At 39.7% G+C, this 21905-nt stretch overlaps 1 protein-coding gene across 2 annotated transcripts in view; it reads right to left on the bottom strand.

Moving 5' to 3' along the window:
• The window catches only part of LOC139465880 (sonic hedgehog protein-like), a 154303-nt gene that overhangs the window by 71018 nt on the left and 61380 nt on the right, over positions 1–21905 (bottom strand). The window contains exon 1 of one of the 2 annotated variants that reach the window (XM_071247853.1): positions 9888–9936. The exons of the other annotated variant lie outside the window; for it this stretch is intronic. The gene's annotated coding sequence lies outside the window, so the exon portion shown is untranslated. Of the gene's footprint in view, positions 1–9887; positions 9937–21905 lie in introns of those variants that run through there. 2 annotated transcript variants of the gene reach the window in all.

The raw sequence follows: 21905 nt of genomic DNA, 5'->3' as shown, positions 1-21905 counted from the left end.
TATTGGAAAGTTGAAGTCACCGATCTTGAGATACAGTCAGTAACCTAGAAGTATGAATCTGTCCTGTGCTCTAGCATCTTCCATAGTTCGGCAAGGGTGGAAACCGGAGTTTTAAAGTCAGTTAACTCCCTTGCCTCGGGAAGATGGTGCTCTAGTAGTGATACGTGGTCGACAGGATCAGGGAAGGTCACATGTTTTCCAGTGTGTTTTTTCAAGGTGTTTGGTGCTACGTGAAAAAAACCTGGCTACGACTGAAGGTTATCCTCCCGTTTGCAGTCGGCCGATGACGTTGTTGTGTTGGGCTTCCGTCAGTCGTGGCATGTTTTCGCTGTTCACTTGCTGTAAGATTGAGATGGCATGCAAATGAAAACCCAACGTTTTTTATAGCCCAACAAGTGATGGTGCACGTGTCGGTCATGTTGGTGTGTTTCGGCGCCAGGCTCTCCCATGGTTGTGTTTTTGAGATTTGTTCCATCTTTTCACAAAATTTCTGCAGTACCTTATTCTTTCCAAACAAATCAACCCCAATCCATGCAGAAATGACCAATTCATTTTTGGTGTTAATTTTGTAGGGACGTCGGCAACACGCTGTCAGATATTTACGATTTTACTACTTTTGCGTTTGTTAAAGTTTGTTAAAGTTTGTTCAAGTTTGTTGAGAAGGTAATTTAAAAAAGTGAAATTGGGCAATGAGAAAATAAAGTGCAGTGCCCCTATGTGAGAGAACGGATCATATTAGATACCTCGGGAAATATGGAGGACCTGACATCACCATCGTAAGGTACATGCATTGATACATACCGTTTCGTAAGATACATCTATTGATACATGCCGTGTCGTTTGGTACATCTATTGATACATACCGTATCGTAAGGTACATGTATTGATACATACCGTATCGTTTGGTACATCTATTGATACATACCGTTTCGTAAGGTACATGCATTGATACATACCGTATCGTAAGGTACATGTATTGATACATACCGTAGCGTTTGGTACATCTATTGATACATACCGTTTCGTAAGGTACATGCATTGATACATACCGTATCATAAGGTACATGCATTGATACATACCGTATCGTAAGATACATGCATTGATGCATACCGTTTCGTTTGGTACATGTATTGATACATACCGTATCGTAAGGTACATGTATTGATACATACCGTATCGTAAGATACATGTATTGATACATACCGTGTCGTTTGGTACATCTATTGATACATACCGTATCGTAAGGTACATGCATTATTGATACATACCGTGTCGTTTGGTACATCTATTGATACATACCGTATCGTAAGGTACATGCATTGATACATACCGTATCGTAAGATACATTTATTGATACACACAGTATCGTAAGATACATATATTGATACATACAATATTGTAAGGTACATGCATTGATACATACAGTATCGTAAGGTACATGCATTGATACATACCGTATCGTAAGGTACATGCATTGATACATACAGTATCGTAAGATACATGCATTGATGCATACATCTTTTCGTTTGGTACATGTATTGATACATACAATATCGTAAGGTACATGTATTGATACATACCGTATCGTAAGATACATGTATTGATACATACCGTGTCGTTTGGTACATCTATTGATACATACCGTATCGTAAGGTACATGCATTGATACATACCGTATCGTAAGATACATTTATTGATACACACAGTATCGTAAGATACATATATTGATACATACAATATTGTAAGGTACATGCATTGATACATACAGTATCGTAAGGTACATGCATTGATACATACCGTATCGTAAGATACATGTATTTATACATACCGTATCGTAAGATACATGTATTGATACATACCGTATCGTGAGGTACATTTATTGATACATACCGATCTTGAGGTACATATAGTGATACATATCGTATGATACATACTGTCTCGGGGCGTAAATATACGTACTGAGGTGCATATGCATACGTATCATGAATTCAATACATTGATACATACCGTATCACGAGGTACATGTATTGATACATACCCTATCGTGAAGTACATGCATTGATACATAACGTATCGGGGCGTAAATATACGTACTGAGGTGAATATGCATACGTATCATGAATTCAATACATTGATGCATACCGTATCGTGGGCTTCGGGTAAATATATTGAGACACAGGGAAATGCCACGACACTTACTGAAAGTCAAGCCATCATGACATACGCATCCCTACATGTAGTTGATCGATGATTTATTTCACAATGATCGTAAAGGTGAAATAGCCTGTGAAAGGGACATGGTCCATTACTCAACCCTGTCAACTGAATGTCCACCGTGTTTGATTCATGACGTTCGTCGTATTAACAAAACAAACATTAGCCACGAGACAAAACCTCGCCCTCTCACGGCAGTGTAATTAGCACTCTCTTGTGTTTAAAGACTGAATTCCCCTCCCGCTCCAAATATTGTACCCACACAATACTTCAAAGAAACGACAAAGGGCGATAACTCTAGTGTTTATAAGGCACTGACGTAAAGTTCCCGACATTCTATTTCCGGTTTGAGTTTGTGTGGCAACATGGTACTAACGCAAACTTTGGTGTGCAAACAATGAATCATTCTATAACATTTATGTGAAAGGGAGGCTCTCAGAACTCAGAGGATTAACTGCAGAACGATTTGTTTATGTTTGGTTTATAAACAGTATCCAGCGAAGAGTGCCGGCATGACTTGATGTAATGTGCTTAAAGTGTCTGTATCAGGGTCTCTGTCAGCGACTGTCTCAGCGTATTATACTGAAAATCATATTGTATGTGCGGCACTAACCCTTTAAGAAGAATATTTGATCATATGGTCGACACTGCCCTTTCAACAAGAATCTGTCATTAGATAGTCGACACTACGCCTTTAACAAGAATCTTTCATTATATGGTCGACACTACCACACTACCATTTAACAAGAATATTTCATTATATGGTCGACACTACCACACTACCAGTTAACAAGAATCTTTCATTGTATGGTCGACACTACGCCTTTAACAAGAATCTTTCATTATATGGTCGACACTACCACACTACCAGTTAACAAGAATCTTTCATTGTATGGTCGACACTGCGCCTTTAACAAGAATATTTAATTATATGGTCGACACTACCACACTACCAGTTAACAAGAATATTTCATTATATGGTAAACACTACGCCTTTAACAAGAATCCTTCATAATTTGGTCGACACTACCACACTACCATTTAACAAGAATCTTACGTTCTGTGGTCAACACAACCCCTTTAACAAGAATCTTACAATCTCTAATAGACACTACCACTTTAACAATAATCATACTATTTATCATCAATATTCTTACATTCTACGGTCGACACTACTCCTTTAATGAGAATCCTACTCTATTGACGAAACTACCCATTTTACGAGAATGTTACTTTATTTGGACATTAGTACGTATAAAACGGTAGTAAATCAGCAGATCATAAAACATAATACATTTTATTGTAAAAATCCGTACAAAACTCCACATCGCACCGATGTTTTATCTTATCAAAGACGATTTTAGTACAACATCGTAGTGTGATTATGAAGGCAGCTATTGTAATATTATTAATGGTGGTTTATAAAACTAAAAATCCATAGCAAGTACCTGGGATACCCTATAGTTACAGGGTAGTTTTTTATGTAGTGGGGATCCAAGGTAAGTATGTAGGCCCCCAGCAAGCCGTGCTTGTCGTAAGAGGCGACCAAATGGATCTGATGATCAGGCTCGCTGACCTGCTTGATGCATGTCACCGTATCCCAATGGCGTGGATCGATGCGCATCATGTCAATCAATACACTGTCTAGTCTAGACTCGATTATTTACAGGCATTCGTCATAAAGCTGGAATATTGCTGAGTGCAGCATTAAACAAACAAGATCTATGCAGTATTCGACATAATTTAACAGTCTATAACCCGCTTGCCAAGTCCTAGTTTCGGCAGTGCAGGAGCGCAGGGCACTCTGATCATTGACTGATTGACTGTTTAATGCCCGAGGTGAATTGCAATCGGTCAATGGGTAATTGAGATGTATCGATAGTGCGATTAATCGTGTCACATAGCCCTCATCCAGTATGACCTTTCTGGTTTATTGTATGAGACTTGCGTGTCACTGTGTGACTTTAACAGTAGACATGTGTGGAAGTGAAAGTAGGTATATAGTATGTGAGTGTGTGTGTGTCTGTGTCTCCTGTGAATCACCTATTCAAAACTTACAATGTATCAGTTTAAGTTTTACAGAAAAAGTGAAGGCTAAAAACTGGAAAAATGTTAGTTTGATAATCGTGTTAATTATATTAAACATATATCGCATCTGGACCTTGCACCACGCACCCCTCTTGATCCGCGTGTTCCTCTGGTGTGTGTGTGTGTGTTGGGGGGGGGGGGGGGGGGGGGGGGGGGCAACAGCGTGTTTCTCGAACCGAGCATTGCGGGACGCTGTCTACTTAGCTGGCCATGACATGTCTAACTGTGAAGGAAAACTGTGACCATTTCTGCATTATCATATTGTTACACAAAACAGTGAAATCACCCTCCTACGGCCATTTCGGAACAGTAGTTACTGTAACAACCGTTAGTCCCTTTCCATCAAACTGTGAACACTTGTCAATGCGACCGTTTACGTAGTTGAACGAAAGTTATCACGCAGCGAACTATCACAACCCTTCAGCAGTCCTTTTTCATGAAACTGTAAATACTTGTGTGGCCGTATTGATTTTATTACTATTCTGTAAATATTTTAGTAAAGTCTTTTAATTGTTTTGTTTCTGTTTCAGCAAGTTTCTGTCTCAAGCTATATAACTTGAGCGGTATAAAAAGCAAAAATTAGAGGATCGCTGACTTGGTTGATGCATGTCATCGATCCCAATTGCGAGGATCGATGCTCATGATATGAATCACTGTATTGTCTGGTCCAGACTCAGTTATTAACAGACCGCCGTCATATACCTGGAATATTGCTGAGTGCGGCGTTAAACAACAAACAAACAAACTAGGTCCAGCACCTATATAACTACTAACCCAACAATGGCCACCTTCACCTATGCAGTCACCAACTGCACACACGTCTTGCTTTGTCTCCCTTTTCCAGCTTCTTATTATGAAAGTAAACTTTTCTTTTGTTTGCTAAATCAGTTGGTCAGTTACATTTGAAAGAATCCGTTGTTCCTATCCTTGTATTTGAACCAGCGGATGGTTTATTTTAGTGCTCAGGATCTCTATAAAAAAAATTAAGAAAATGGCAATCGATCATATGATGCCTGTGCTCTGACCATCATAAACCTAGTTGCCAGCTAATTGCCACAATGAGTTAGAACCAACTAGCGTATGTGCATTGCACATGAGTGAGTGAGTATGGTTTTACGACGCTTTTAGCAATATCCCAGCAAAATCACGGCGGGGGACACCAGAAATGGGCTTCACACATTGTACCCATGTCAGGAATCGAACCCGGGTCTTCGGTGTGACGAGCGGACGCTTTTACCACTAGGCTACCCGACCGCCCCACATGAAATAAAGTCAGCTGTCAACTCACACCCCAGTAGCTTGTTCTGAGTTTTGCTGCCCTTACCGGAGCCTTGCCCGCTACTCCATTTGGAAATGTAACCGATTACGTCGTTGAAGGCTGTGATGCAGCTCCATAGCTCTCAGTCCGATCACATACCAACCTCACCCGTTCTCGATTTTCCACTAAACCGAAGTCCAAAACTGTGTCCATAAAAAATGTTATCATAACTAAGAACAACAATACAGCGGGCGACACCCCCCTCCCCCCACCGCACAAAGAACACCGGGATCTCCGTTGTGACTGGCGTCTTCACCTGTGAAATGGCTATTGTTGGTCTCGTGCTGCTTAATTAAGCAAGGTGTGTACGGTCTGGGAGTAAATGAACCTTAAGTAAACATACTAACGCTCGCTACCTATTCCTTTTGTGGACATCCTATCCCTTTTATTGCTAATTTGTCAAATTCAAACACTCATAATCGCCCCGTCCCCCTTTTGTGTAAGTTTTGGGGGTAGCCGCCGTTTGACCCAGGAGCTCTGTGGGACGGTGTCGTCGTGGGAAAAGACTGGCCACATCCCTTGTGCGAGGCAGACACTAATTGGAGCTCTCTCCGGCTTCTTGACATTTAAACAGTGCTCGAATATGCGGAACTTATGTACATGGTACGTTTTCAAATCGTTTGCATAAATTAAAATTCTCCAAATACTTTCATGGTACATGTACTTCAGAATAAATCACCTTGTTTTTTAATGTTTTTAATTTGTCGCCGTAGGAGTGCGGTCACAACCGAGCAAGGGTTAGTACAAATGTTTCCGTGTCATGATCGTTGTGTGCCCCAAAGTAAATCATCGTAATTGTGCAAGAATAATGATTATTGTGACACGAATCAAGTGGCGTTCGGATGTGTGCACAAACCCCTTTTCAACAAGACAGACAAGGGAAACTAGATGCCTTTTTTAACGTGACTGTGGTTCGAAAAGAAAATACGAACTGAACTGTTTCCTTTTTAAACTGTATCCCATTTGTAGTGGGGATGATACCGATGAGAAAGTTCACCCAGTAATGGTAAGGCAGAATTTGAATCGGAAATAATGAATTTATGTATTGAATAAAGTTAACAAAGTTCTAGCTAGGCATTTTTAAAATAATAAACGCGTGGGTACATTAAATGAAATTCATAAATATTTGTGAACAAATATATATAATATGTATTGGTATTTGTTTCAGCCACTGCGTAGAAATAAGGAAATGGCCGTTTTAACGTCCCCTGTCGGCTGAGGCCAGTATTACCAGCATTCCTTTGTTAGATACAACCCAGAGACTTGTTTCAGCAGGTGCTCCAACTGATGCTAATTACGGTTAATGTATATCATAAGAACTCAGAAAAACTCAGTAACAAGCATCGCAATAGTCAATATATGATCGCAGTATTCACACACACACACTCACACGCGCGCGCGCGCGCGACATTAATTGACGGTTACCTCTTTTCATAATATATTTTGGTGATATTTTTTTTTATCAAGATAGAGATCCAACATTTCTTTTTCGAACACTGCAGATTCTAACGGTGATGCTTATAATTTCCAAACTCAAGAATATCAAACATTAGTTATTATGTTGTATAAACTCTTCATCTCTAATTCACTTTGGAGTTGATGCAGCTTCGGTTATGGCAGGCCAACCGTCACGACTGGGGCCTTTATTTGGCGGGACTGATTCAGCCGTTATAACAAGCCAGAAAATAAACAAAAAAATAAGAATTTATTAACTCAAACAACCAATACCGCTCATTTTGTCCACTCCCTTTTGTTATCAGCGTGCATCTTTTAATTATATTTTAATGTTTAACTATCATTCAGTTGTGAGTGAAAATATAATTTTATTAACTTAGTGGAGATAATATTAACATGGCCAGACCGCCAAGCATGCTACTATTTACAACCCAATGATTTTCTCTGCCAATTAAAGTTTTAAACAAAATTGGGATGTCGGGATGAAAACCATGTGGATTTCAGAGCTCCAGATAAGCTGCGTATCTGCGTGAAATACGCATCAGAAATGCAGAAATACGCAGTAAAATATCATCCAAGCGTATCAAATACGCAACGAACATTACAGATACGCTACAAAAATAAAACTTGTGCGTATCATCAAAATATTGTGAAGTAACCCTGCGTATTCGATTAGCAAATCAGCAACTTATTTTGAATTTTAAACGGGCATTCCGTCAACCTTGCCAAACTCCACGATGACAGTTACATCATGATCATTTGCCATCACACTTTCTTGTGGAAGTATCGTGGTATTTTTGAGTCCTATAAAGCTCTCGAACCCACACGACACCAGTTTGCAGGGACTAGATGAATAGTGTTTTTAAATATTTAACTTAAATACCCACATCTGTAAAAACTAGTGGGTAACAGAAATTTGAATACGCAGATTGAATTACTGATACCCAATGATTTTAAAATGCATGGGTAAAATACCCACAACACCAAAAGCTTATCTGTAGCTCTGGATTTATAATCATGAAATCTGGTGGGGGTGTATGTTTTCAGGGTAACTGAAAAGTCAGGAAACATTGTGATCCCTTATCACTTGGTATAGGTGTATACGTAGATTCGTGGCTACAGAGTATATTTGTAACACATTTTGATACATCTAACGATTCTAACGCAGTTTCGCGTTTTGGTTTTTTATTTGTCCTGTAAATATTAACTTATGTAGTGCATTTTGCAAAGGCTCATAATTCTGTTGGCCATGATTACATGCTGCGAACAAGCCTTCCCATATTGAAAGTTATGTGGTTGTGGGCAATCTAATTGTATTTCGGATTTTTGTTTCTCTAGAAGACCAATAATGATTTTGTCTCATGACATTTTCGCTCAGTAAATGTTGATCTGACATTACCCTTAGACATATACTACTCAAAAGCAGTTAAAGAACACCCAATTCTTTAATATTGAAATAGTCAATCTGTCATGGCATTACAGTATATTATTGTGAATAATGGGGATTGAATAATTAACACTATGTGTCAAATAACTTTCCAGCAACTTGTTTATACCCCTTTACATCAGTACTGTGTGTATTGTGCACTGTTTCCACAACGCCATTTTCCATTATGTAACATAATGTTTAACTTTATAGAGGGAGAAGGCGGCAATAAGTGGCGCACTTGTGTCTAATCATACTAATCTAAAGCTTAAGAAATTAGCCCCGTGAAGATCCGGAGTAGAATAAATCTTCAGTAACCCATGCTTGCTGTAAAAGGCGACTACGCTTGTCGTAAGAGGCAACTAACGGGATCGGGTGGTCAGGCTTGCTGACTTGGTTGATTCAATTGATCGTTTCCCAATTGCGTGGATCGATTCTCATGCTATCAATCAATGGATTATCCAGTCCAGACTCGAGTATTTACAGACCGCCGTCATTTAGCTGCAATATTGCTGAGTTCGGCGTTAAATATAATAGCTTCTTATATGACAATAATAATAATAATAATAATAATAATAATTTCATACTTAAATTACGTCTTTGAGTTTTGATTTTTCTCAAGCAACTTATTACTAAAGTCAGTAGCAAAATGTATTAGACAGGACCTGATCGCTACATCAATGTTCCACAAACTAGAAGGCTATTCAGAAAGAAAAACAATGTTCACTTATCAATTTGTTGTCGCTTAGAATACACTACTCTACGTGTCGCTTATCCGCAAACCTGTTAATACGCACAACAATAAACTGCACTGTCTGGATGAACAGGTCTCCATTGTGCGTGGCAAATCAGCAAATATTTCAAATGATCTGCACTAATACTTGTTGAATACTTCACATTCAAACAGCGACATAAAACTGCCATCTGTCTTAATTTATCTGATATTTTCTAACTTGGGTAAATTAATATATCTGAAATATTTGCCAACATTAAACTTACTTCTATTCAATAACGACCAACACTGTTCTACATATCGGGAGCTGTGTGTTTCTAGTCACAGAACACCGTTCAACGAACCTGTGGTACTATCATTTCGATATTTGCAAGTCAACTACACATTACTCATTCCCATTATGTACTGGGTCATAATGACAGACAACTATGATCTAAAACGGTCCACGGTTCTCAAATCACGCCTCCACATTGATCACGTCTGTTAGTAGATAGTCACTACCGTCACATGGCGCAGTATCTGAAAGATGCTACCCCACACCAACCGACGAATGGTGTCTAATTACTCGCAACAACACTTCACAATCTTCCGGGAAATCCCCGCATGTGACGTCATAATATTGCTATAACTAAAAATAAACATAAATGCCTACCTTATTCAATATGTCAGCAAATGAAGAAAAAATCCTTCCGGCACTTTCAATCTTTCCTCGCGCTCCTTCGCCAAAGAGTGGGGCGCGAAGCGGCGAGATGCGAAAACCACTGTTTTCTTTTTCTGTCGGTGCCACCTTGAAATCTCTTTGACTATTTTAATGTTGTACCGTAAATCTTTTCAACACCTACGTCGAACTACGGTCGCTATCAGCAACACATTAAAGCAGGCCGAGCGCAGGCTGATGACGCAATTATTGACAGATCTACGGTAAAATGTTTGCGCCGGGTCAAAAAGTATACTTTGTAGCAATAGAGGAATGCCAACACGCATACAGGGCGATACCATTATACCTTCAGAGGGACCCGAGGAAGTTAGTTTGAGACAAAGGATTTTTTAGTTATTCGTTAGTAATGTAATATTTTAACCGTCACACACAGCCCTTGTTTCTTACAGCTAAATATACCAATTTTTTATTTTAGTCGGAGAATAGAGTAAAATCGTTTCACAATATTCTTTCGGACAGTCATACAGCCCCCATACCAATAAGATGGAATGCTCGATTAATGATGTTGAAATAGGTAGAAGACGATAGTCATATAAATCAATCAATCGTATATTTGCTTTTACTATTGGTCATAGGGCCACAGTATACAACAAATGTCAATGGTGGTGGTTGAAGTATATAACTAATATTATTTGCAATATTTTCTATTTCACATTGCAACAGGGGCAAACATTGAAATTGCATAATGTATAGAGTAAGTGGGTATGGCTTTACGCCGCTTTTAGCAATATTCCAGCAATATCACGGCGGGGGACACCAGAAATGAACCTCACACATTGTACCTATGTAGGGAATCGAACCCGGGTCTTCGGCGTGACGAGCAAACGCTTTAATAATTAGGCGACCCCACCGCCCCATAAACTATAGAGTTTGTCTGGAGCCAGTGTTGTAACTAACACATGATAGATATACAAAGACGTATATTTTGTTAAACTTTTTTTACAGAAACAGGTATTGCCGATACATTTACGGTTAATAGTATAAAATATGGGTCAAATCAGAAGGAAATAATACTCATTTTGGAAGCATCATAATTTACACGTTTTGACCATTTTTTTTCTATCCTACGTGAAATGTATACGTTTAGTTTTATCATTGTTTCAAACTTTATTATTCATAACAAATAATAAATTACAACAATCGTAAAATCCTTGTAGATACAACACATGATCGAATAGTTATTTAGCGGGAGAACCTATACCAACTCGGAACTGATATCAAGTTCGTTAAACTATGTTGTGTCGGCCCGCAGGCTTACGGGTGGACGTAGGCATTCAACACAAGCTTGTTTCTTCTTCAGATTGTGTCTGCATTCAGAATATGTGCGATCCGTTCATCGTGTTTACTCTCAGATAGTGTCAGATGCTATAAAACTTGATTGTAAATCATCCAGAGGAAGCCCACTGCGCTTAAACCCGGACTCCGGTAACCGGAGCAGTTACACTAAATGTACATACATACGCCATTCTGTTCAATATCAGGTGTTTCCTTTTCTTTGAAAACGAATTATGGTTAATGTTAATACTATTATATCCTTTACATATTGACTTCTGGCGGTTTGAGTTTTGGGGTACATGTATATAGACAGCGAAGGTACGTGATCATATCTTGTCAGTCCAACCTTTGTTATCTTTTTATCTTTGTTGTTCTTACAGGTACATATATATGTTCTCTGCCTCACAGCATTTTTTCACCTGATGAAGGAGTAAGTATATACTCCGAAACGTTGTGTTACTCATGATAAAGAAGTTCATCCATCAATTTTCTTCCTTATAATCATATTATTAATCGACGATTTGTAACTTAAATTTAGAGGGGTGTTCCCAACACAGCACAAACGTTTAAATATTACGTTGATCTTTAATAAGAAACATCATGATTTGCTTCCCTTAACACTTGTTCCAACGAAAGTAATATCAATCTCGCCTTTGTCGAATTTCATTTGCAAATCTTCTTTTGTGTAAATTTCCATAGGGGAATTCAAATAAATACTTAAATATACGTAATCTCAAACTTTCGACCTGATGGTTATTCTGTAGAAGCTGGAGATTACATAAATTATATTTATACAATTTCATTTAGATCATTTAGACGACATGCTACTCAACACACACTGGTATCTGGTAACAAAAAAATGTAAAGTCGACAAAACCCTACGTTTTCAATTCTAACCCTTGTTATAGACTAAGAAAGTAATAATAAGATCTTATGAAATAAATGTGTTTCGTTAGTCAGGAGAATACGTGTGTGTACGTGCGTCGTGATGAGATGGATCGAGGGGCTTTGATCATGACCATATTACAAATAATCACTCAAACCGCCCTGCCACAGATGTATAGAAACGTCATGATTGATGGTGCCAGCTATCACAAATGAACGGAACAAACCTTCACTACAAGGCCCTATTCTATTCCTATCATACCAATATTGTTCCGGCTAAATACCGTCAACCTTTTTGTTAAATTAATGTAGTTATAATCAGGACACTGTGATCCCACGCCAACAGGTGCGAAAAACCGAACCCAGACCATAGAATACTTACACTTTCAGGCAGCAGCGGGCGTGCTTGGCCATTACTTAGAGAATTTACATTTGGAATCTTGTCGGATTTGTCAACGCTGGGGTGAAAGGGCTTTCTCGTACCACAGGCAATGTTCCCCTGCATGTAGAGCTGTACTGTTATTATACACACAACCCAGCATAGACGAGCGGGAAGGAAACCTTTCAGAGTGCGCACCTTTCATAACTTTGCCTTTCATAAAAGAATATTAGATCCCGTAAAAAGTATTTAATGAGGAATTATTGAATATAAAGCGCGGTAAAGATTAGGTGACCAGAAAATTATTGTTGTGAATTAGCAAGCAAGAGGACTAACATACAACATGTCTTTCATAGGAGCAGGCTTCACATACATGAAACGCAAGTTTCACAGAACTTTTGAAATTTGATACTTTTATTGTATATACACAGACTCCGGCGTCGTCTTTCAGTGCCTCACAAATGGTGTGAGAGGGTCGCAACAAAATGAAAAAGAGCAAACCTGGAAATACACTGAGGGCAAAACCAGGGGAACACAGTTGGGTTGGTAGCGTAATTACATTTCAAACCCCACCTTGCGATCTGGGCGGAATGTGAGGTAAATACATAAACGACGAGGGGCCCAGAAGACACCCCGGCTGCAGCTACATACGAGACACGCCGCTGTTCTGTAAGACGAGGTGTAATCGTGCATGCTCTTATGTATGTTTCTGATGGCTATGCTTTTACATGAATTATACGCACTATATTTGTTGAAACCTCCGATTCCTGCTGGTGCTAGTGAACGAGTGAGTGAGTATGATTTTTGCGCCGCATTTAGCAATTTTCCAGCATTATCATGGCGGGGGCACCAGAAAATGGGCTTCACACATTGGGAATCGAACCTGGGTCTTCGGCGTGACGAGCGAACGCTTTAACCACCGGGCTACCCGACCGCCCTACTCGTGAACGAGTAAGTGGTTAAACGGTGTATGTTAGTTATATCTCGGCGTATTAGCTTAAATAAGATGATGAAGCCCATGTCCGGTGTTCCCTTTCGTGATATTGCTGAAATATTGCTATAAGCGGCGTTAAGCACAACTTACTCACTCATTAAGTGTGATTCAGGGATTAAACGTAGACGTTTACCAGTTCTCATGAGCATCGATCTGATGCTCACAAACCAAGGATCATTATGAGGGCGAAGCTGGGATTCGAAAGTACGATCAGTGGATCCTAGTCGGGATAAGGGAGGCAACTCTGTACTGTGAGTTGCTGCATCTTAGACAGCTCGGTGACCGTAACGCTTATTAACAATGCAATTTAATGCAGGTTTTGTATCGTTTGACTAGATCAGTAATATGTTCACCAGAGTCAAGCGGTACCGAGTGAAATTATGCACGACAAAGTGTCATATATCTTTTTGACTGTTATCAGTAATTCTCGAGTGAAACAGATGTGCATATTACGAGGCATTTAGGCATTTACAAGGGCATACATTTCCACATGTCCTTTTATGGTGCCTCTTGGTGTCCTCTGTATTCTCGCTATGAAACTTGAATCATTGTCTGATGTGTCATCGTGAAAAAAATATATTAATGTGTAACCACGCGGGATAGACCCCATCAACTCGTGTCCTGACAGGTTAGAGAAAAACAGGAAATTCAATATTGGTTTCGAAATTAAATAATTCCAGTTGTACATTTCTTGTGATAACATTTCAGCAGTATCGCATTTCAAACGAAAATGATGTGGAAAACAAACGTAGAAACGCCATATTTAAGAAAATTATTCTCTAGCGAATATGTGCTACCTCTGTATTTTTTATGATTCGTCACGATCAGTTTCTCTTAAATATAGCCATTGTGACGCGGAGACAAGGGAGATGAAGAGAGATTGATAAAGAGTAGATAGACGCTATACCCATAGTCATAAATGTCCGTTGCCCGCCATCTTGTCGCTTCCTCTCCTTCTCCGCTCCACACTCTGATCGTAACACGATTGGTGCCTAGCTTTGGATTTTTATCAACAATTAAAGTTGCATTAACATCAATAAATTTCCATATCGTATTTTTCAAAAATGAAAAATGAATGTGTGATGATTCTTTCTTTTTGTCTTTGCACTCTGTTTGTGATCCAACAGACAAACAAGTAGGCAACTGTAAACAATTAATTAAAGATACTGTGCAAACCATGACAGATGATGACATATCATTTTTAACTTCACCGAGGACCCTTTCTCGTGTCTAAAATCAGGAAATGTTTAAGAATTGACTCCAAAACATTTTGCGTTTGTTTATTGAGGTAAAACTGTGGAAACTGTAAGTTCGCGTAGCGAATTTAGGCAAAACTTAAACATCGGTTTTTACCTTTATATCTCCATAAACGTAAAAAAAACATATTGAAGTCAATTCTTATAAATAAATATAGTCTATATTAATTACTTCATAGACTGGTTATTCAATGATTAACAGACATACAACTGTAGACAACAGTACGACATCAGTGACATCGTTCACACAAGCCCCGCCCATTCTATTATCAGCCAATCAGGACACAGTAGTTTCTAAGAGGGCGTGGCAAAAATTATTGCTAGGTTAGCCAATCAAATGCCACGGAATCGCTTCCTTTTTTTATTACCAGCACAACATTAAGAGTATACAACGTTCGTTGCACAAGGCATGCGAAGTCGTGTCAGTTAGAGTTATCTCCCTTTCTTACTCGAACGTTATTATGAAAACGTTTGCGTATCTGTAACTTTCAATGCATAATCTCTTCTTGTGCCCGTTTTAATGTTGTTTTAAGTTTATTTAAATATGTCATATAATCTTAACAATAACTGATATGACTTCTGATATCGCTAAAATAGGCGTAGCGTTTTCGATGGGTGAATTAAAGCGTCTGCAAATATGTTATGTTCTGTTCAAAGTACGTGATTGAGGACTACTCTCGCCTGGGCTTCATGTCCAACACGGCGGGTAATGTACGGGGTGGTGGAATATCCATAGTCAAACATTTCTACACAACCATAACGTCTTTGTATCGGGGGAGTATTGGCACCCACGAGGTGTTATCGTCCACGAACACCTAGCCTCACAGCCTTCTGGGTGTTGTGGGGTAGCCATTGTGTGGCCCACGTCTTGCTTCTAAACGAACCCGTGCTCGTGGTTTGCGGGTCAGCGAGGTCAGGTGTATGTTTAGCCGCGCATTGTACTAACGTTTAACTGAAATCGGCTAAATCTGAAATAAGCTAACACAAACAGCGCTGAACCCGCCAGATATTGCGTGAATAAGAGCCTTTGAGAGGGGAATTTTTCCCTCTTTAAGCACCCAAAACAAAGTTACGGGTGGATTTTAGGGGTCAGTCAATATTACAGGGGAGTCAGGGGGCCGAAATATGACAGCACCAACCTTAAAAAGACTAGTTGTGGTTAGAAGAGAAGTAGTCTGCATTCTGTGTATCGTTTAATAGACATGATGGTAACGTCCATCTACACGTGCTTCTTCATCCTGAGTGGGGAGGGTAGTAGAAGAATCCGTAAATTGTAAGTCTGCATTCCAGGTTGATCGCGCTGGTGGGCTTCGCAAGTGAGGTAAACGTCCTTGACCTACATCACTCCAGGTCCCACCAACCCCAAAACGGTGAAAATTATATGAATGGATCACTGAAAATCAGTGATGACACCAGGTGTTCGCGAAAGAGTAAGCTTGTCCTGTAGCAGGCACGAACACAATGGTTGGGTGTATAAAACCACCGCAAATCCGTACCCAATTGGCCACACTTAATCACACGTGGAAATCTGTCCTCACTCTGTCTCCCTCGTTTATCCATTCATTCAAGGTGCTATTGAAATATAAATGTATCTGTTTGTATGGATACTGGGGTTGTAGTGGACGGTGTTCACCAGAGGGTAGCGCTTTACAAAGTAATGTTACAAGTGAGTGAGTGAGTGAGTGAGTGAGTTGGATTTAACGTCGCTTTTAACAAATATTTCAGGCATATCGTGACGATTCCCATACACTGTCGACCTGAACGCCAGTCGAACCGGGACTGGTCACCCAGTGGTCGACAGGGTGAGCACCGTTCATCTATGAGGCGCATTAGCACACAATCACCACGGTTACGAACTGAAAACTGTCACCGATCTTATGATGCCGGATACCGAGAAGGAAGGGCCACAACTCTGTCCGTGTTTTACCAAAGGGTGTCGACCTATTTCACCTCGGGGCTAATTACAACAAACCTTACGTACATCACAACAGGGATTATGACCCAAATGTCAGGTTAAGGCGTATTGTTTCTCCTCCTGTATTCCTTCCGCTCTGTGATTTGAAAGTACTTCCGTCGGTCAGCAGTGGATCAACCAAATACTAGAGAAACAAGCGGGAATACTTCGAGTCGAATGACAAGGGGACATAACTCATGGTGTTCTTGTCACCTGTGTTTATTTCCAAGCCAGATGGCAAACGCGGATATTTGGGGGGGTTTTTGCAAAAGGAGGTGTGCATTTGTTATTATATTTGGCATGAATACAAATAATCTGAGTTTTTTGTTGAAAACTAACAATAAAATGTGTTTGTTATAATTTGTTTTACATTTATAGTGGTATATCCAATTATCTATAAAACTTCTAAATGTTTAATTAATGTTGGGTATGGTTAGCAAAGGAAGGTTTTTCAGAGAGAAAACATCATACCTTATATGAGTTTATAAAGTGTGATTATTACTGCACAATACAACTCTAAGACAGGTGTTCAGTGCCGTCACAGGAAGACTTAACATATTGTTCATAACGTATATTATTGAGCTAATTATTGACTAATTATCATACATTCATGTTTCAAAACACTAATCATTGAATGCTAAGAGAGTGTACGCTACGTCTCACACACATCTCGCCCTTGACAATACGTGCTAACCTCAAACTCAACACACTCTTCCTAATATAATAATAATAATGAAAAATAATTTTAGAAGTTACTGGAATATAATTTTGATTCACCTCCCAGTGACCAAAGAAATGTTTTCTCTAACAATAATCAGGAATATTGAACGGGAGGTCGCTTGAAGGTGCTACGTCGGAGTAGGATCTGACACGCACACACACACACACACACACACACACACACACACACACACACACAGAGAGAGAGAGACACACACACACACAGAGAGAGAGAGACACACACACACACACACACACACACCTGCATACGCGTATAGGTAGTTTGGCTTTTAGGGAAGAACTTTAACTTTATATCGTTTTTGTCATCATTTGTGCGATGAGAAATACGAAATTTAATTTAACGGTGCTGTCGTGCTAGTTGGTGGGTTCCATAGCCCAAGTCAGTGATCGAAATCACAATACCACCAGATTACATTAAAGATAAACACTGTCTATGTGTCATAGTCTTTTTAAATCACATTAATGATAACAACGCCAGTCTCAAAGAATGTCCTTTTGAGTAAACTGTGTAAAAATATCAAACTGGAGTCATTAATATTAAATGATAGCCTGTTGCAGCAATCTTTCCACTCGAACAATCGAACAACATCCTCCACATGATAAAACATGCTCATAAAAGAGGCAACAAGTCGGACATTTACGATGTTCTTTAATTATCAAATTTTAAAAGTTTCAAAAGTTGGCGACAAAAATCTTCAGAGATTATACATCCGTTGACACGAGGATTAGTAAGCCATCTTTTCGCGCGTGCTGCCTAAAATTCGCATATTCCTTAATGACAGGCCTCGGTTATTAAACTGCGCATGCCCCGAGGATGACTTGAAAGCTACTTTCCAAACGACTGATTCGGAAAATTGCCTGCATCCCGAGGAAGCCAAATGGCGAGTGTTGAAGGCATTGTTAAATCATGTAACATCACACAAAATTAAGTAGTATTAGTTACAGGATTTCAGTAAAGGTTAACATAAAAGTGCCAGGCAGCTTGAAAATCAGCCCTCGGATCCTCCATGTTAGGAATAACACGCCTGCGGCTTCCGGCGCTTCTCAGATACTAATAACAGAGGAAATGACAGCAATAGTCGGCAGGGGAAACAGTTTTAAAGCACAGGGATAAACCAATTTGGTAGATACACTTCAGGTAACGACTCGGTGTTAAGCAGATTGTGTTTCGAGTCTGAACTACAAAAGCCAGCCTCCCATGTAACCACATTTTCCACAGAACTAGTTACAAGCATCCAAGCGTCGTCAAATGAACCTTTCATCTGTTTTGCCTGTGGGAATAGAGGCACATAGCCAAGAATCCTATTAAAACTTTGCAAGTTGGCTTCTATAGAATGTGTTATTTTCTTGAAATATGAACTTGCATAAATAGTTCAAACACAGAAGCCCGTATTGTGTTTTATGATAAAAAATAAGATTAAGTTGAGACCAGTCGTCAGGAAAGTGATACCCACACTATGAAGTTGAGTTCAAAGCCTTAATAAGCCTGTAGTTGTTTTGCTTTTGATGTTTAAAATAATATCGACATAGAATGGTGTTTCTGAAGCCTTCCGACACAAAATCACAACCGAGTCTATGTCAAGCACTTAATCAGTCATGTTATCTCATCCGCCTGGATTCGAGTGATTGACTGGACGGGATTCGAACACGGCCCCTATGTCTACTGTACTATCCCTCAGCTACCAGGACATGGAAGATTATGTAACAGGTCACCTGTATGCCGATTAACGCTATATGGATGAATCACCGCAAATACAATGTTATATATAACTCACTCACTCAAACGATAAGGCAGCAGCCAAAATGATTTTAATAATTTCAATAAACCATTTTTGACAACGATTGTTGGCGTCGCAGAGGACAGAGACTGCTGATTTCACCATAGTAACGATCAGCACAATCGTTGACGTTCCTACACCAAGAGTGAGTGAGTGAGTTGGGTTTAACGCCGCTTTTAACAGTATTCCAGTTATATCACGGAACGGAGACATAATACCCTAGACAATCGAGGATGAACTGGTTCAGGAACATTCCAGATTGGTCTTAGATGGTGATTTTATATAATTACTCTTAGATTACCTTAACATATATACAATTCTGGAGAATAACGCTGCGATATAACTTCAATACTGTCCAAAGCAGCGTTAAACCAACTCACTCACTCAGTCCTGAGATTAAACAATCGCATACAGTCCCCGTATTCAACTAACCGCTGCGCAGTACCAACACCCGTGAGTTCAGGCGGCTCCAGGGATAGCCGAAATATGGCGCCCATCAGCGTTAGTCGTACTCTACTCCATTTTCTTACTATACACTTATAGCGCTAAAAAGACCATAAAATCGAATCTCTTTAAAATTGATGGAACGAAACTATTCTAATTATCATAGCTCGAAAGCTGTAATTGAGGTCTACTTGCCCTTTGAACCCCGTTTCATGATGTATCGGATTGACCAGCATGTAAGTAAAACTGGTAGTTTAATGCGTTGCACTGGTCAGTGGCTAACACTAGGCCCCGGGCTCTGGCAGTAGCTGTACCCTGGTTTATGACACCGGTTTACAAGTGTGCAGTATACCGGCGTTGCCATGAAAGCCAGGTATATGTAATTACCGGTACATTTGTTGTAAAGGGAGCGGGCAAGGACCCATGTGATACTAAAGTTTAGGGAATTTCGCACGTCATAAAACCCACTGAGTTCTTATCTGGTATTTTGTGATGGTACTTAAGTAAGGGCTTGACATACGTGGGAGGGGAGGGGAGGGGTAATGGCTGGGCCTGGTCCATGAGAACGTCGGATAGGGTAAGTCAGGTGAACGGGAAGGTGGGGGATGGGGTGGGAGGTGAGGAGGAGGGGTAGGGGGTGAGTCAGGTGAACTGGACGGCGGAGGTGTGAGAGGTATTGTACTGGGAAATGGGAAGGGGAGATCAAGTGTTTAATCATATCCGACAGATAATACCTCGAAATTGAGGGCATCGTAATAGAAATCACTCATCATTTTTATTTCATAGTATAACCAAACTTTTGTAATTGTTACCATTTTTTATTTACCAGTTCACCCAACCCTTGCTATCTCTCACTCCCCCTTACCTTTGGTCAGGATAACGTTGTTCTTTCTAAATAATAGCTCTTTTCAGGATACGTTGAATATGCCCAGTTATACGCCGTGTAAAAAATATGGGGGATACTGGAAGTTGGAAAGTTACCATTAAAACCTGCAAAATTGAAACTAACCGAGCAAAAGACCCGCCACTGATTAATTAACAACTGTAACGATATTTTCAAATCAAAGACCACCGGTGCCCCCTCCGCCCTACATCCTTCAAGGCTTCAGGTGGCCTGTACGTTTATGATGTATGGTAAGGCTATCTAGCCAAAATATAATATCCGACTGTTTTGATAATTTGCTTTGATTTATTCCATAACGATTTACACTTTTGAATGTATATTGTATGTTGAATCGATTTGCGTGATAACTGGGAAATTTCCTGTGACTAAAACAGACCAAAGCATACAGAGGGATGGCCTTCGAGGAGAGTTCCTCGCGACAGACAAGATTCTCTTAAAACATTTCTGTTGTTGCTGAGTGTTTGTGTGTCAATTTACGAGGTTCAGGCGAAACAACAACACCGTCTAGGTATTTTATGAGCTGATTGAAGGAGAGATGAAAATGGAAATGAGGGCGGAGTTACTAGCCAATGGGAGGGGTCAAATATGTATGAGTGACGTCTTCAACATCCAATCAGAACAAGGCTTACATCCAAGGTTGCCAAATGCACACTGGCGTGTGTCTGATTCAGTGAAGGTGAAAATGCGTCTCGCGCTGGTCTGCGGAATTAGGAAATCTTATAAACAGATTACTTTCGGGCCGTTCTAATGACTCAGAATGTATTTCTTGACATGATTTGTCTCTTCAAATTTATAAATAATTAATTCTTAAGTTAAATTGATAGGATGTATGATTGATAATAATTCGCTGTTTGCTTGCGTGTTGAGATATTTGTGTGAACGATGGATGTTCTTTGGCATTTTAAGAGGTGTAATGGTGCTCTGGCGTAAAACATTATGCAGCCAAATGTGTTGACAATGATACAACTGAGTGGTGGTTCAACTTCTGTAATGTTAACAATAGTACAAGCATTGTACTTTGTCTTGTCGTGTTGACAATGACACAAGCATTGTACTTTGTCTTGTCGTGTTGACAATGACACAAGCATTGTACTTTGTCTTGTCGTGTTGACAATGGTAGAAGCATTAAGCATGGTCCTTTGTCTTGTCGTGTTGACAATGACACAAGCATTGTACTTTGTCTTGTCGTGTTGACAATGATAGAAGCATTAAGCATGGTCCTTTGTCTTGTCGTGTTGACAATGACACAAGCATTGTACTTTGTCTTGTCGTGTTGACAATGATAGAAGCATTAAGCATGGTCCTTTGTCTTGTCGTGTTGACAATGACACAAGCATTGTAC

This window comes from Haliotis cracherodii, unplaced genomic scaffold, assembly GCF_022045235.1.
Source record: "Haliotis cracherodii isolate W230 unplaced genomic scaffold, xgHalCrac1.p SCAF_18, whole genome shotgun sequence".
Lineage (NCBI taxonomy): Eukaryota > Metazoa > Mollusca > Gastropoda > Lepetellida > Haliotidae > Haliotis > Haliotis cracherodii.
The sequence above is the reverse complement of the archived record's forward strand: the minus strand, read 5'-3'. Positions and strand labels throughout refer to the sequence as shown.